At 45.3% G+C, this 16,057-nt stretch overlaps 1 long non-coding RNA gene across 1 annotated transcript in view; it reads right to left on the bottom strand.

The window, feature by feature from the left end:
• The window catches only part of LOC128110578 (uncharacterized), a 65,405-nt gene extending 50,104 nt beyond the window's left edge, over window positions 1–15,301 (bottom strand). The window contains exons 1-3 of the long non-coding RNA XR_008218260.1: window positions 15,146–15,301; window positions 8,378–8,516; window positions 5,178–5,375 (exon numbers count right to left, since the gene is read on the bottom strand). This is a non-coding gene — a long non-coding RNA (uncharacterized LOC128110578). The remainder of the gene's footprint in view (window positions 1–5,177; window positions 5,376–8,377; window positions 8,517–15,145) is intronic.
• Between the last annotated feature and the right edge of the window lie 756 nt (window positions 15,302–16,057).

Genomic DNA, 16,057 nt, shown 5'->3' with positions numbered 1-16,057 from the left:
TTCCCACACTCCATTATACAGCGTGATATCGGCCTCTGAATTTATTTATTAGGACTGAGATCTATAATATACGACCCTCCCTTCCTGTCTGACACCGGGTCTTTGCAGCAGAGTGAATGAGAGGCGCTGCCCACCATTAAACAGTCATGGAGCATAAGCACCCAGAAAGGAAGGGCCAGAAGCTTGCAAGAGAGCTAACTCTCAGGAGGCCCCTCAGAGCCAAATTGCTTTTTCAAAACTTCACACTCACAAGCCAGCAGTCCAGACAGGCAGCCACAAATAGCTCCTTGTGGGGGAGCACATTTGCAACTGACAACCTTATCCCCACATGTCTGGCCCTCATTTGCTATGCAAGCTACACTTTTAAGAATTAACATTTTGCCTAATAAGCATCCCCCTTGACACTGTTCTCTTTCAACATGTTGAAGCAGGCCACGGTCCCAGGAGGTAGACACACACACACACACACACACACACACACACACACACACACACACACACACATAGACTTGATGCAGTCACATGGTTCATAACTCCAATGCAAAAGTGTACATTGAGAGATCGCTCTTTAGCTCCTGATTAACTTTATTTTAGAATAGTTTTAGGTTTGCAGAAACACTGGAGAGATAGAACAGAAACTCTCATGTCTTCCTCATTCATCCGCCATTGTTATTGCCTTACATCACCATGGCACATTCGTCACTACTACAATGTCACGATGCGTGTGTGTTTCACTAGCACTTTTTATTTAAATTCAGGATTCTATATTTGTCATCACTTCTTCTTCAGACCCTCTTGGCTAAGACCATGTTCCTCGGACTTCGCTTGATGGCCAAGAATTGTTGGGTTGAGTGTTTTGTAGAATCCTCCTCAACTGAGGCTCCCCCCACTCCCCCACCCCCACCCCCGCCTCATAATTAGACTGAGGTTATGGATTTGTCATGGAGGAGATGATAGAGGTGTACTGCCATTCCTATCACACTGATCAGGAGGTCCAGGCTATTGTGGACCATGTGGGTTTTTGCTATGGATGCTAACTTTGAGCCCCTGGCCCAGAGAGCATCTACGAGGCCCCTCTGTGTAAAGCAGCTCTCACATTTATACTCCCTGCTCTGCTCTTTGGAGCAAGCTCCAAGCCACACTCACAAGGGGTCACAGTAGGGTCCTTTTGTGCATCTGTGTGTGTACATGTTCGTGTGGGAGAGTGCAAATGTGTGCCTGTGTGCATGTGGCGATCAGAAGAGAACCATGGATGTTGCACCTGAGGAGCTGTCTACCTCGTGTTTTTAAACAGAATCTCTTGAGACCCGGTGCTCACAGAATCTGAATTAGTTAGGCTTTCTGGCCAGATAACCCCAGATTGGCCTCACACTCATGATCCTCCTGCCACTGCCTCCTTCAGCAAATCTTACAAGCGTGCACCACCACAACTGGCCAGAGAACCCCAGAGAGAGTCCTGTTTCCCCCTCCCCGAGTGCTGGGATTACGAACGCCACCCAGATTTTCATGTCGACTCTAGGGATCAAGCTCAGATTCTCCCGGTTGCCCTACAAGCCCTTCCCTGGCTGAAGTATCTCCTCATCCAGTTTCTTAGTCCGGACTCAATTGGCAGGGCCTATAATGGGATTGCATCACCCTGTGCTAGAGCCATGGCTGAGACTAGGACTTTCCCATCATGAGACCAACTCCAGGGGGCACTCACCCATCCTCAGAAGCAGCTTATCCACTGCCTGGACTTCTGAGCTACCATTCTGTAATTGTATTGTGCCTTCCTGAGCCTTCTGCATCAAAAACACCCTTGACAGCTGGAAGCAGCCCCTCTCCACTAAGCGCACTCTCTCGGCTCCTTTCAGTGGCTTTGGGCCGGCTCTCATTTTGAGCTGAGTCCTGAACAAGAGTGTGTGGCTTGTGGCATAGTCAGTGTTTGGGGAGCAGAAGGACATGCACATGAGCTGGAAATGATGTGTGTGCTTTCTTGTTCCAGCTCTTTAACTTTCTACTAGGAATAAAACAAAACAAAACAAAAAACAAAACAAAAAAAAACCCCTTCAACTAGTTCTGTGTCTCCACTGGTCCCTGCACTGTGGGCTTGGCAAACCCAGTATGCCTCCTGGAGCCTGGGAACAGCTTCTTGCCCAGAAGAGATGAAACCCAAGTCCTCACCAGGGCACCATGCCGAACACACTAAAGTTGAAATGGGTGGAATCAGGACAGATACTTCCGATGCTAAGGTAGTGTGGCATGCAGACCCTGGTAGTGTGGCATATAGACCCCCTCCCCCCATGGCTCCAGGAAGGGTCTATGGGAAAGCTACATAGGGCACATTATTTATTTATTTATTTATTTATTTATTTATTTATTTATTTATTTATTTATTATACATACAGTGTTCTGTCTGCATGTGTCCTTGCAGGCCAGAAGAGGGCACCAGATCTCATTACAGGTGGTTGTGAGCCACCATGTGGTTGCTGGGAATTGAACTCAGGACCTCTGGAAGAGCAGTCAGTGCTCTTAACCACTGAGCTATCTCTCCAGCCCCATAGGGCACATTATAATATTCATAAATTCCTTGACATTCCTTTGAGAGAGAGCTCTATTAGCATATGAGTAGGTGTTGGCATCAAGGAAATGAAAGATCATCAGTTTGTGTGGTGATATTTTAATCTGTGTCCCCCAATAAAGTTTATCTGAGGATCAGAGGAAAAAGTCAGCCACTATATTAAACATAGTAGTCAGGCAATGGTATCACATGCCTTTAATCCTATCACTTGGGAGGCAGGGATCTGTCTGGATCTCTGTGAGTTCAAGGCCACACTGGGAACAGAGCCAGGCATGGTGGCACACACCTTGAATTCCAACACTAGTTAACCATAAAGGTCTGGAGGTCTGTACAGACCAACAGGAAGTGACAGACCTAGGCAGAAAGAGGAAGTGATGTAGCTAGGTGGAAAGAGGAAGTGAGATGCAGAACAGAAAAGCATATAGGTGTGGGTATACAGGAAGTAGCTCTCTTTGGTGGAGGATCTCCAAGTGGTAAGAACATGGCTGGCTTCTTTCTGCTTTTCTGATCTCTCAGCTTTTCACCCCAATATCTGGCTCTGGTTTTTTTTTTTTTTTAAATATCATTTAGCACTTCATCCTACAAGTTTATAAAAATCAACAAGGCAAAACAATGTACTCTTATGGAAGTCTATGAAAGTTCTTGGAAGGAATAAATGTAATCTTAGAAGTGGGAATGTTTTTAATTCCTAGATCATGACTGGACAAAAGGAAACTGTCTTACTAATACCTGGCAGCCCCTTCAAGACACTCTTAAAGATGAGGTCTGCAATGCACCATCCCACCCACCCTAACTGTGGTGTGGGTGGGTTGATCTTACCATGGAGTGCCACTACTCACTCACTTGTTCTGACCAACAGGCATTTGTGGGCCTCCACTTGGAAGCCCTGTGCAGTTATTCATTCTGAAGAGTATGAAAAATATTGTTCTACATGTCAGCACCACCTTCATGACTCATTAAAATCTCCTAAGTATACTTTTCCAGGACCAAAGTATACATATGCAAGCCAAAGATGATATTATTCCTAGGCCACACCTTCCAGCTCATCATCTTCTCTCTAACATAAACTGCCCAGCCCCAAAGGGAATCAGGAGAGGAAATTCTATGTGGGATGCTGTGGGTCAATGAAATTAAAAAGAATGTGACAACTTGATGTGGGATGTGACTTTTCTGTTGGTGTATACCAGGCTGGGGTACAGATAGATCCACGCGGGGCATGTGTCATACTCCCGTTGCTTTCCTTAGTCACAAAAATGTAGACAAAAACAAGATGTTGTGGATAGAACCGTGGTGGAATTACGTGGTTTCCATTAAACATAGTGGTTCGGTCATCTTTGACAGATGATAGCAGTTCTCTGGAGACTTGGATTTCTTAATCACGATGGCAAACATATGAACAATCAGTCATTCCTAATAAAGACTTACACATTATATCCATTGTCTGTCTGGCCCCATGTGCTGAGTGAACCGGTGACTGCAGATACCACAGGCTTACCCAACACTTCCCAAGATTATCATCCTACCTACCAGACCTTTCTTGCACCTATCACCATCACTCTTCCCATTGGCCCGTCATTCGTGGATGTCCCTAACTGCCACCACTACTAGTCCTTTCACAGTGCTAGTTCTAGTCAACTATCAGTTTACTGAGACTGGAAATACATTAGCCCATTATCAGCCTAAATTTGATAATCAGATTAGTTTACAAGGCTCAGATAAGATATTACCAGGATAAGTGTGTGTGTGTGTGTGTGTGTGTGTGTGTGTGTGTGTGTGTGTGTAAAACTCCAAACAAAAGAATCTAGATAGGCTGGTAATAGAGAATATTGGTTGGTAGTGTGTTTCTAAGAGCCAGAATGCTTCCCCCACTGGCTCTGTTGTCTTCAACAAGCTTCATAATTGCTTATGCTCCAGTCTCTTCCTGCATATTGCAGGAATTATAATAGTAACAGTACCCCAAGAGTACTGTTGCAGTTGAGAACATTAGATGAGAACATTTTTGATGTTCGTGAACAAGAATGTTGGGCACACGGCAAATGCTTAATAAGTTTACACGGTGAGGAAGGAAATACTTGAATAAGCACACATTAAAATATGGGCAATGGGGATTTGGCAATGTGGAGGAGATGGAGAAACATTCCTGGGTAAAAATAGATGTAAAATAAACCTTACCCCAAATCATTTTGCTAGTAATTTGTTTCTACTATAAATGTAGCACCCTCAAACTCTTTTCCTAACCTTCCCACACATACTTTCCTGGTGCTGAACATGTTCATGTATCAAAACATAGTAAAGGCTGCCGGGCTGATGGCTCACTGGGTAAGAGCACTTGTCGCTCTTCCAGAGGACTACAGTATAGTCCCCAGCACACTGGGCAGCTCACAACTGACTGTGACTACGGATCCAGGGGATCTGACGCCCTCTTCTGGCTTCTGTGGGCACCTGCACTCACATGCACATACCTCCATGTAGACACACACATATAACTACAAAATAATTAAATAAATCTTTTTTTTTTTAAATCCCACGGGACATATGCCCTTAAACATGCGTAATATGTGGTTTTCTATGTCAGTTAAAAAGTTAATTTAAAAACGTACTTTATAACGCCACCCACCTTTGGCAAAGGTTGTCTGCTCCAGTTTCTGCAGGGACTGTTCCTTTAAGTTGTCTCTCATGGCCAGAAGCCTTTCGTTCACTACATAGAGGGACGAGGCTAGGACGGTGTCATCGGGTCATTGTGGCAGCTTAGATGACAGGTCGCTTGGCCGTTGAACCCATGAAAGAGGAAATGGTTGAACGTAGTCACTCGTACCTATGCAAGAACAGAAGCAAGGTCAAAAGTTGAAGCTTAGAGGACAGAGAAGGAGCAATCTTAAGTCTAGACGGCATATTAACAGCAAGGGCTTGCTGTGTCGGCCTCTGTTTATAGGGGGTTTTTTGCTGACAGCATGGAACCTGAACCTGCCTTTCTCCTCATCCAGCAGGTTCTACTCTGCTGTCCGAGGGCACCTCTTCGCAGAGCACCTTGAAGGATTGAAGATCAGAGCTGTGACTAGAACCTGCAAGACAGGGAGGGGGAAAGGAAGGGCATAGGAATTTAACACAGTGGGCAGGAGGTGAATCTGCTGTGAAGGCCAGGCTGATGTGCACAGCTGTATTCTCCCCTCCCAGGGACATTTTCCTAGCAGCACACGAGAGAATAGATGGATGGCTCACCAGACATTTCCTGTATGTATGATGTTTTCTTAAGGAAAGGAGTTCTGAGGGCTTTTTTTTTTTTCTTTCCTACTTAATCATTTTTGTAAAAAAAAAAAATTATTAAATGATTTTGGATATGGTATCAGGCAGTGGCTGATGGGAGTATAAATCCATTTCACCTTTCTGGAAAGTAATTTGGCAACATGTAACAAAAAGCCATCAAAATGGGCATATCCTTGACTAAGAAATTCCACTGCTAGGAATTTATGGAAACAGTGGCATAAATATTTATATAACAGAGCATTCCTCATGAAATAATTATAATCACTCCCCAAATGGGACTCATTTAAATACTCTGAAATAGGAGATGGCTTAAATATCATACAGCAGGAATGCCAAGTAGCCACTCAACAGCTTCCTAGACGTATTTAATTGCATTGAATACAAGGCTATGCTTGGGGTTCGCTGGGGAATGGGGGGGGGGGGGCGCTAAGGCATGGCTTACACTGGGCTCCAGAACCTGAGCTCAGCCAGTGTGGAAAGGGGGAAGAAGCCTTTTGTCTGTCTGAAATCAACCCTGCTGTAGCCAGCAAGTACAAACTACAGAATTGGGATTCAGTAGACACGGAGCTCACCTGAGTGAGGGACCAGATTTCTCACAATTTGTATGTCGAGCTCTGGTTACATAAGCCACGGGCTTGCTGGTAAATGCTTATTCTGAATAGCCTTGTTCTGCATTGGAAGGAGACTGTTTGATTAGCGCAGTTTATATAACAGAAATCTGAGACCGGAGGAAGGGATTTGGCGGGACCATTGATTGCGTTGGAGGGGGGTTGGAAGGAAACTTCTCAGAGCGGGAGGCTCTTATTTTGGAGCCAGCACATGGGAACAAATTGTCCTCTGCACTCCACCCAACCGCATCCGCACACAGGCCGATCTAGTCCATCCATAGAAATGGGTTCCACTCCATTTGGGGAGAAGACAAGGCTATTTCTCTCCAAGGACGGAGCAAGGTTTAGGTGCATGCGCACAAGAGCTAATCAAACGGCACATTTAACAGTCATCCCACGGTCCCAACAGCATTCCAACCTCCCCCTGTTTTTTAAAGCTGAAAAGCATTTTCACAAAGGCTTTTTGGAGTAGGATTTTATTTTTGCAAGAGTGGATGCGTTCATTGTCTCTTTAAAATCTCTTTTTTCTTCCTCTGCCCCCCCCCCTTTTCTTTTCCTGAATTTTAACGGGCCTGAAAGTGGGACTCTGCCAAGATTTTAACATTAAAAGAAAAAAAAAGGTAGAAGATCAGCCTGTCCAAAGCCTGCCTAGGGTGCATTTTCCAGAACTTTCTCCCACACCCGCTCAGCTGAGGCTAGGGAGGCCGTGTGGGTGTCCACCAAAGCCTCATGCTTCAAGCGTGCACATTTCCCATTTTGTCTTTTGCCTCATCTGGACCCTGGGGTGGACTCAATCTCATCTCCGAGACTTTGTTATTTCAGTTTTTTGTCTCAATGTCACTTCATCAAGAAAATGCTAAATCCCCAACGGGGAGAATAAAGTCATAAGTTTCTTCATAGCTTTCTGTTAAATCTCCTAGAAGCCGCTGAACAGTGAGCCTGCTTCCCTCGGCTCTGTTTTTCCATCTGCAGAGGGAAAAACTCTAAAGCGTGTGGGGCAGTGTTCTGGGAACAGCTTAGGTCATGTCTCATTCCCTCAAAAGGTATAGAGAAAGCATCGTATAATTTAAATTCCATTCATCTGAGTCAATATAACCGATCAAACGTGGTTTAGTCTGGGTGTACTGCAGAAGTGGCCATGGAAGTATGTGATCACAAATGCACACATTATAAACGTGCAAATTCTGACATCCTGCCACACGTACAATGGTGTTAGCATACTCCCCTGTTGAGCCCTCTTTTTTCAGGACCTGCTCCCACCAGAAGGCCTCCCTGCTAATGCAGAACTCAACCCATCAAAAATTTGACTGTCCAGTCTGCATACCCGAAGGACAGCAATCGTGTTAAAATATGTAAGAATCAGTTGGAGTCACTAAAAGGCTCCTCCTTAGGAAGAGGTGTAGTGGATGGCTGTTTGAGACATGCCCTGAAGCCCCGCCCCTAGTCACAGTTACACCTGCCTATGACCTTGAGGTACATGCCCCTGGGGCGTGGCCACTGGGTGGGGGGGTGACCTTAAGACCTGACGCACATAAGTGCTCTCTCTTGGCTACCTCATGGTTTGAGATCTTGGACCCAGCCTTTCAATGTGGGACATAGCTCAGCTTTCCCGGACCCCTATGATAAATCTCCCGTGGTTGTGAGTTAACTCCCAAATAAATTCCTTTGATCATTAAGCTGATTCCATGGGTTGCTAGTGATTTAATCTCAATAAAGGGGAGTTGCTTCTCTACTCCACCATATCTTCGAGGGTAAGAGCTTCCGTCGACTCCACTGAGCAACCATAGACGGACTTTTCTTTCCCGCCTGCAAGTTCCCAAATAACCTACACAGAGACTTAATAATAATTATAGGTGCTCATCCAATAGCTCAGGTCGTTATTAGCTAACGCTTACATTTTAAATTAACCCGTATTTCTTGTCTACCCTCTGCCATGTGGCGGTACCTTCTTTCCATAGCGCATGTTCGTCTTGCTTCTCCCGGCATCTCTCACGACTCCAGACTCTGCTCTTCTTCCCATCATTCTCACTTTGGCTCTCCCACCTAGCCTTATCCTGTCCAGCTATTGGCCAGTCAGCTTCTTCCTTAAACCAATCACAGAGACGTATAGTCACACAGTGTAAAGGAATATTCTACAAGCATCAGCTTTTTCCTTTCCTAGAGGAAGGAAGAAATACAGCGTGGGCTGTAAATGTTAACAGACATACCCCAAGTTCTGGGGTCAGAAAATGCATATTTAAATGGCGACATTTGCCAGAGAGGTGTTTGTTTCCTGTGGTTAAGTGAGAATGAGATCTCCTGGAAGAGATTTCCTTCAGTTCTGGACATCTGTGTGACCTGGCACAGTAATAGTCTCTCCCTGCCTCGGTTTCTTCAACCATAAAAGGGGGACAGTGGTATCTACTTCATGGGGTCATTGGGAGGATTAAAGGGCTCACTTCATATGAAGTGCTTACAATGGTACTTGGTAACCTGGCAACAAATATGAGTGCAATTGTTCATTTACATTAGTCTTTTTTTTTCTTGTTCTAAATAAACCTGATGAAATGTAGAGTTCTTCTTCCCAGGGGAGACAATAAAATGAATATGTGTGGCTACACAATGTGTGGGTACAAGTTCATGGGTTCTAAAGACTGAGGTCTCCTGGTATTTCCCGCTGCTTGGTGAGGCAGTGGCTTTGGGCAGTGGCTCAGAACCTGGCTGCCTGGGTTGCAGCCCTGACTCAATGACTTCCTAGCATGTTCTGTGACACCTCTGACCACTTAGAAGATGCCTCTCCCTGTGGGCTTAGCCGTGGGTAGGAATAGATACAGTGAGATCAAGTGGCAGGTACTTGGAAAGAAACCACACGATTATTTGGAAGTAGGGACGATCCAGGCGCTCAGCCTGTTTCCAGCTCATGTCACAGAAGAGCCATGAGTGCGCAGCCTGGTTTCACGATCCTGAAAAGTTTCTCCTTTAATAAGAGTTAGGGAAAAAGAGAAAGGACAATGGCAAGAAAATAAATTCAAAACAGTGAAATAACATAGTTCTATAGATTGAAGAATACTAATTACTAAGAGGACTGAGCTGAGACTGTAGAACAGTGGTTCTCAACCTGTGGGTCGTGAACCATTGGGGGTGTTAAATGACCCTTTTACAGGGGTCATCTAAGACCATCCTACACATCAGATATTTACACTATGATGCATAACAGTAGCAAAATTATAGTTACAGAGTAGGAAGGAAATTAATTTTTATGGCTGGGGGTCACCACAATATGAGGAACCGTATTAAAGAGTCACAGCATTAGGAAGGTTGAGAAACACTGGCCTGGAATGATAGTGGGTTATGGTAGGGAGAAGCCTGAATTTGCTTCCAGGATCTGGGTTTAATCCCATATCCTTTACACAGCTGGTGGAACTCCAAACTTCTTCAGCTGATATCAGGAGCAAAAAGCAAGAGCTAGTACATCTCAGGAGGACGTGGTCACACAGAATATGCTTTCAGTAGGCATTGCTTATATGTACATCATGGCTGTATTTAGAAGGAAAAAAACCAGGGAAATGCACCAATATATTAGTATTTGCTATATTGGAAGGTATGATTATTGATTACTTTAATTTTCTTCTCTGTTTTTCTGTCCTTTCTGTAAATTGTTTTGTAATAAGCATGTGTTTTTAAATAATTAATTGAACAATTAGGTATCAGTCTATATACTCAACTCAGCTAGGCACTGAGGATCCAGCATCCATTGCCTCCTGGTGTTTACAGTATAAGACACTAAATAAGTAATCATACCAAGAATTAATTGCTTCCAGTGACAGGAGGCTCTACTGAGAAGTCGAGAAGACAAGGCACCAGGGGATATTTTACCTAAGCCTCGGGGTGACCTCCCTGAAGTATTATTATTTTAGAGCCGAAGTCTAAAGGGAAGAAGAGGAGGAAAGAGGAAAATGTATTCCAGGTGGACAGAAGAGCATGCTCTAAGACCCTAAGGCAAGGAAACTTCAAGAGATTTAGAACATACCAGAGTGCTACAGCTTGGAGGGAATGGAGGCTGTGCAAGTGAACATAGGCTGGGGCGAGTGTGGCTCCACAGAGCTCGTTAATAATAACTTTCTCAGCCTTTAGAATGCAGTTTAGAGACAAGATCCTACTGTGTAGCCCAAGCCGGTCTTGAACTCATCCTTTTGCATCAGCTTCCCAACTATCGACGTTACAGGTTTACACACACATGCCAGCCTTTGCATCTTGTTTGAAAATAAATGGAAAACAAGGTTTTAAGCAAAGATGTGGTAACATAAAGCTGTGTTCATTTTAGAAAACTAAAAAAAGAGAAAAAATTTCAAAGAGTTGTCATCTATAATTTTGGAGTTCTTGGCTTCGGATTCATAAGGCCAATTAAACAGACTCCTCCTATATATAAAATCATATATATTTATGATGTGTGCATATTTATACACACACACACACACACAAACACACACACACACACAAGCGGCTCCCTCTTTGGGGTTGGAGATGACTCCATGGTTAAGAGAGCATGCCGCTCTTCTAAAGAACCTGAATTTGGTTCCCAGCAACCACACTGGGCAGATCATAACCACCTATAAATCCAGCTCCAGGGGATCAGGCACCCTCTTAGAGTCTCCATGGGCACCTAGACATGTGAGGTATTCACCTCTACAGATACACACATACACATAAATAGAAATTAAGAATTGTTTTTTTTAAAAAAATAAACAGCTCCCTCTACACACAGCCTGAGGAGTTGAAGCTGGCACAGCCTGCCATCTGCCTCTGCTGCCATGGTCTAGGGCAATGGAGCAGGCAATGGAGCATGCTGGGAAGACAGAAGCTTGTGGTGGAAGGCAACCAGAGACTCTTTCTCCTGTCGACATGGGGAGCTGAGACATGCAACTGTCCTGAGAGTGTTCTGTCATAAAACTTCATGGGCCATGGAAACACAACGCAGTTTAATTCCTAGACCAGCTGTGGTCAAAACACAGCTGGGCAGATCACTGTACCTAGAACCTGATGAGTGGGGAAGGAGTTTTTCAGCCCAGGTGTGCAAAGCTAGGTCAGTGTCCCATTAACCATGGCGTACTGAGGTCGTGACCACCGGGGCCCTTCCTGATCTGATGTGTGAGGAACTCAGGCATGCCCACACCAAGATGTTACATTTCTACTTTAGGCCGACTGTGCTGTGTCTACTTGGCAAATGATTGGAACAGAAGTAATTGGTTGCTTGACTGTGGAATAACAAATGAGATACTTTCAGCAAATACACCTCACCCAGTGCCCCCAAATCATCTGGGCCTGTCCTGATCTCCAAGGTGTGTGAACAACAGAGTTAACTGTGAACCTCCATGCCAGCTCCTGAAGGAACTCTGAAGTTTAGTGGGCTCGGGAGCTGCAGAAACAGACATCTGGTGGCCAACCTTTGCCTGTAATGAGCAGTTATTAAATATTCACATCAGGAGCTGGGACTTGTATCAGCCAGCCCTCAGCTGCTCTTCCAGCCTGCTACCTATTACACCTCACACTTTATATACCCCCAAATCCAACAAGTTCTGTAAAACTTGCCACTGACATCAGGGTGGGTCTTGGAGGCTTATGGTTGCTTACGGTTATCCTAATAAAACCCAGGAATGTGTAACAGGCCATAGGCAGCAGACCACCAACTACTTTATTGTTAGAACACAAAAGAAGAGCTCTGGTAACCCTGCCGTACCTGAGGCGCAGCGTGTGGCCAGTTCTTAACCCTTGAAGACTCTATTATTCACCCAATGTTGGGTGACATCTGTGTGTTTCTTGTTTCCGTGTGATGAGTCCGCTAAGTTACACAGTCAGACAAGAAATACTGATGAGGAGTGGTTATGAACTACAGATTGGAGCTTGCAAATCAATTTGGAATTTTTTTTTTACATAAATTCAAACCAGATCTGTGGGGGCAGCCTTTTCTCAGCTAACAGAAACATGAACAGAAGAGGGGTCTGAGCAGACGGGCAGTCAGCCAGCCTGAGGATAGGTGGGAAGGAGGTCATCTGTGACTCCAGGATATCTGTCTGTCTGTCTGTATCCTATCTATCTATCTATCTATCTATCTATCTATCTATCTATCTATCTATCTATCTTCTTTCTTGATCCTCACGTGCGGGGGCTCCATCTCTTCCTCTTATAGTACAGATGCAGGAGAGGTCCCATGCCAGCAAGAATATAGGAAGTTCTCACGGGTGTTCACTGAGGAGCATTGGATAAGTAAAAGGGCTACTTAGTGAGGTGTAGGCTTGTCGAAAGACATGGAGAACTGGAGAGGGCCCAGGGCTACCACCACGAGGGGTCTGCACTCATCCCTAAACTGAAGGGGCTCACACAGGAGTCAGGCAGGAAGTTCACCCAACGGAAGTGGCAGATCAGCTGCCTGGCAAAGAAAAGGCCGTGGAAGGAAAGGGTGCATCTGAGGGAAAATAGGAAAATAGGAATAAATTCCATATTATTCAGTTAGCGTACTCGGATCCAAGCATCCAAACCTAAAAGATACAAAATCAATCAATCAATCAATAATAAATAAAGTGTCCTCGTGTAGAAGGGCATCGTGGGAAGATTTAGTGGAGGAGGTGGGGGAGGCTTCTCTGTTTCCTAAATCATACCTGGAAATTGAAGGTCTCTAGTCTCAGAGATGCTCAGTGGTGTGAGGAAGAACATCTCCAGGTGAGACCTGATATACACATGAGGCTTTCTGCCTTACATGAAGAATACTGAGTTCACTGGTGCGTCAATATGCTGCGCGTACCTTCAACGCACACACCTTTGCACCGAAAAGAGAATTTCCTCATTAACTTTGCTAGCAGCTGCAGCTAGAAAGTTGTGCAATCACGATAATACCTTCTCAATAACCCCTCTGCTTCTGCTCTTTCTTCCTCTGAGCCGAGAGCTGCTGCATAACCATTAGAATCTTCTTTCCGAAAGTTCCTGCGAAAAACCTGCCCTGACGCCCACCTTGACCCCAAACTCCCTAAGAGGACTCACAGTAGCTTCTACAGCCTCCCCCTGTATAACTTCCCCTTCTCTCTTAGGTGCCTTCCACACCGATATTTTTTGTCCTGTCCTCCATGACACAAGGTCCCTTTTTCTGACCCCACTGGCTCCAGTGCCATCCTGCAGGCATACACTCCTGGATGTTTGGAGATGTATCCCAGGAGTGAGCCTGCAGACTGTGACCCCCTACCTCCTCCAGCACAGCCTACACCATATCGCAGTGCCTCATCCCTCTCCTCCATGGAGAACACCGAAGTCAGAGCAGTGGCCTCCGTCCTCTGCCACCCGTACAGAATCCAGGCAGAGCTGGCATTTGAAAACAACCAAAGAAGCAAACCAAATTGTAATTACCCATAGGAAAGTGATTCTTCCTCTTAACTCTAAAGAGACACAGCCTACATAGATGTTTAACTAGTATTATTCGGCTCCTCTCTGTATTCTCCAGCTCCTTGAGAATTTGTTTAAATCAAAAGCCACAGCATTTGGAAAGCTGATTGATTAAAGGATGTTTGGTGGAATGGCTGGAAGGCATCGGTGGGCAAAAATCAGCCCCAGTGTCTAGAAGCTTCCAGGGACCTTCCAGGAGAGGAGGTAATGTTTGTCACCTGTGGATGACAGTCCAGATTTTTTGGGAATGTCACCATTGAGAGGCAGTCTTGATGTTCCCTGGGCTTTATTTTTCTATAATTCTAAGATGGCTCCCAAATACAGCCTACTCATCTGCTTAGTGGGAAGCGTCTGCACAACCATGGGGCTCCAGGTCTACCTTGCATAGTTTCCGGGTGTATTTTTTAACAATGGTCACGCTAATGACTCAAGTCATCCACAGGTACCTCATGAGCTGTACCTCTGACGTCACATTTTACCTCACACTAGAGCCTCTTCCCCAGACTCTTTGCAATCCCGTCATGATGGTTGGACCACAGCCACAGTGCAGTCTCACCCATCAGCGGGAGCGTTCCCTCCTGGGCTAACCAGAGCGCTTGCACTTTGGCATACAGTATGTTACCTCAACCATCAAACCCAATCTTCAGTTGGTTTATCTTTTAGAAAAATACACGCTTCCAAATTTTAAAGATGCTGAGGAAGACGGGGTTAGGGACAGGGAAGCCAGAGTACCATAAGCAAAGCTGAGATAGTGGCTGTCACTGTCCCAGCAGCAGGGGACAAAGGAAGAGGCTGGCACTAGCTGCCCCAGCAGCCTTCAGCCTTCCTTCCTTCTTGCCCCACCAATGCCATGACCACCAGCACAGTCTGAGGGATCAGAACAAGGAATGCTCGTCCTGTCCAAAGGAAAAGGGATGTGCCTCAGGATTCTAATCCCTTTGATAAGCATTCTACGCTGAGGATCAAAATCACCATCAGAGGATGGAGGAACCCAGTTGATTAATTAGTCTGTGATTAGCCCAGAGTTTAATCCCCAGCATTAAAAAAAAAAAGAGGGGGGCACACTATTGACTGAAGCACTACTACCACCACTACAACACAGAACTGTCTTGCTAGAATGTGAAGACTCATCTAATTCAGTGATTCAATAGATATGGGCAGTGAGTAACTGGAAACCCCAGCGTGATCAAGAGCATATGTCAGCACATGTGGTGTGCTCTAATGCTGAACAAACCGCCAGGAAAAGCACCTGTCCTACTGTGTCACCAGCTGAAGGCTTCAGCGGAGACTGCCGTCTCCTCACCTGCTGATCTCTCCTGTGACAGTCGCAGCTCAGCCACAGAGTTCTCCAGAAGGGGATGTAGGAGGTAGGGGTCTTGGGATCTATCAGACCCCAGCTTCCAATCTTGGGGTGGTATCTGCGCCGTCGTTCTGAAGACATGGCCTTGATCCACCAACTGCAAAACTTAAACAAAAAATATAGAGGCCGGGTCTCAATGGCACAGGCTATAACCCGGGTGTATAGGGGTGGAGCCTCAGTGGCATAGGCTGTAATACCAGCTATATAGAGACTAAATCTCAGTGGCATAGGCTGTAATCCCAGCTGTATAGAGACTAAATCTCAGTGGCATAGGCTGTCATCCCAGCTGTATAGAGACTAAATCTCAGTGGCATAGGCTGTAATCCCAGCTGTAAAGGAGCCAGGCCTCAGTGGTGTAAGCTATATCCCAGCTACTTAGGAGGTTAAAACAGAAGGATTCCAAGTTCGAGGCCTATTTGGACAACTACTAAAACCCTGTCTCATGATGGGAGGGGAGAGAGAGAGAGAGAGAGAGAGAGAGAGAGAGAGAGAGAGAGAGGTGTTCTAAGTGTGTAACTCTGGTAGAACATTTACCTAGCATGTACACAGCCCTAAACTCAATTCCCAGTAATGGGGTGGTGGTGGTGGAGGTGTATGATTAGATACAGCAATTGTTATATTATATGTGATAGTTACATTCACACTAAAATTTGCATGAAGTCTTTTAGAATTTCTTTCATTTGTCCTTTGACATTTCATACGTGTATACAACATACCTAGATGTTATCCACCCCAGCTCCCTGTCACACACCTCCCAGACAGCCCCACATGTCCCCCTCCCAAGTCTATTTATTTATGTATGTATGTTACGTATGTTTTAACCTACTGCGCTCCGTCCGCGCTGACTTCCGGGAG

The sequence above is a fragment of the Peromyscus californicus genome, unplaced genomic scaffold, assembly GCF_007827085.1.
Source record: "Peromyscus californicus insignis strain IS unplaced genomic scaffold, ASM782708v3 Scaffold_15__1_contigs__length_86483966, whole genome shotgun sequence".
Taxonomy (NCBI): Eukaryota; Metazoa; Chordata; class Mammalia; order Rodentia; family Cricetidae; genus Peromyscus; species Peromyscus californicus.
This window is presented reverse-complemented; position numbering and strand designations above follow the sequence as displayed.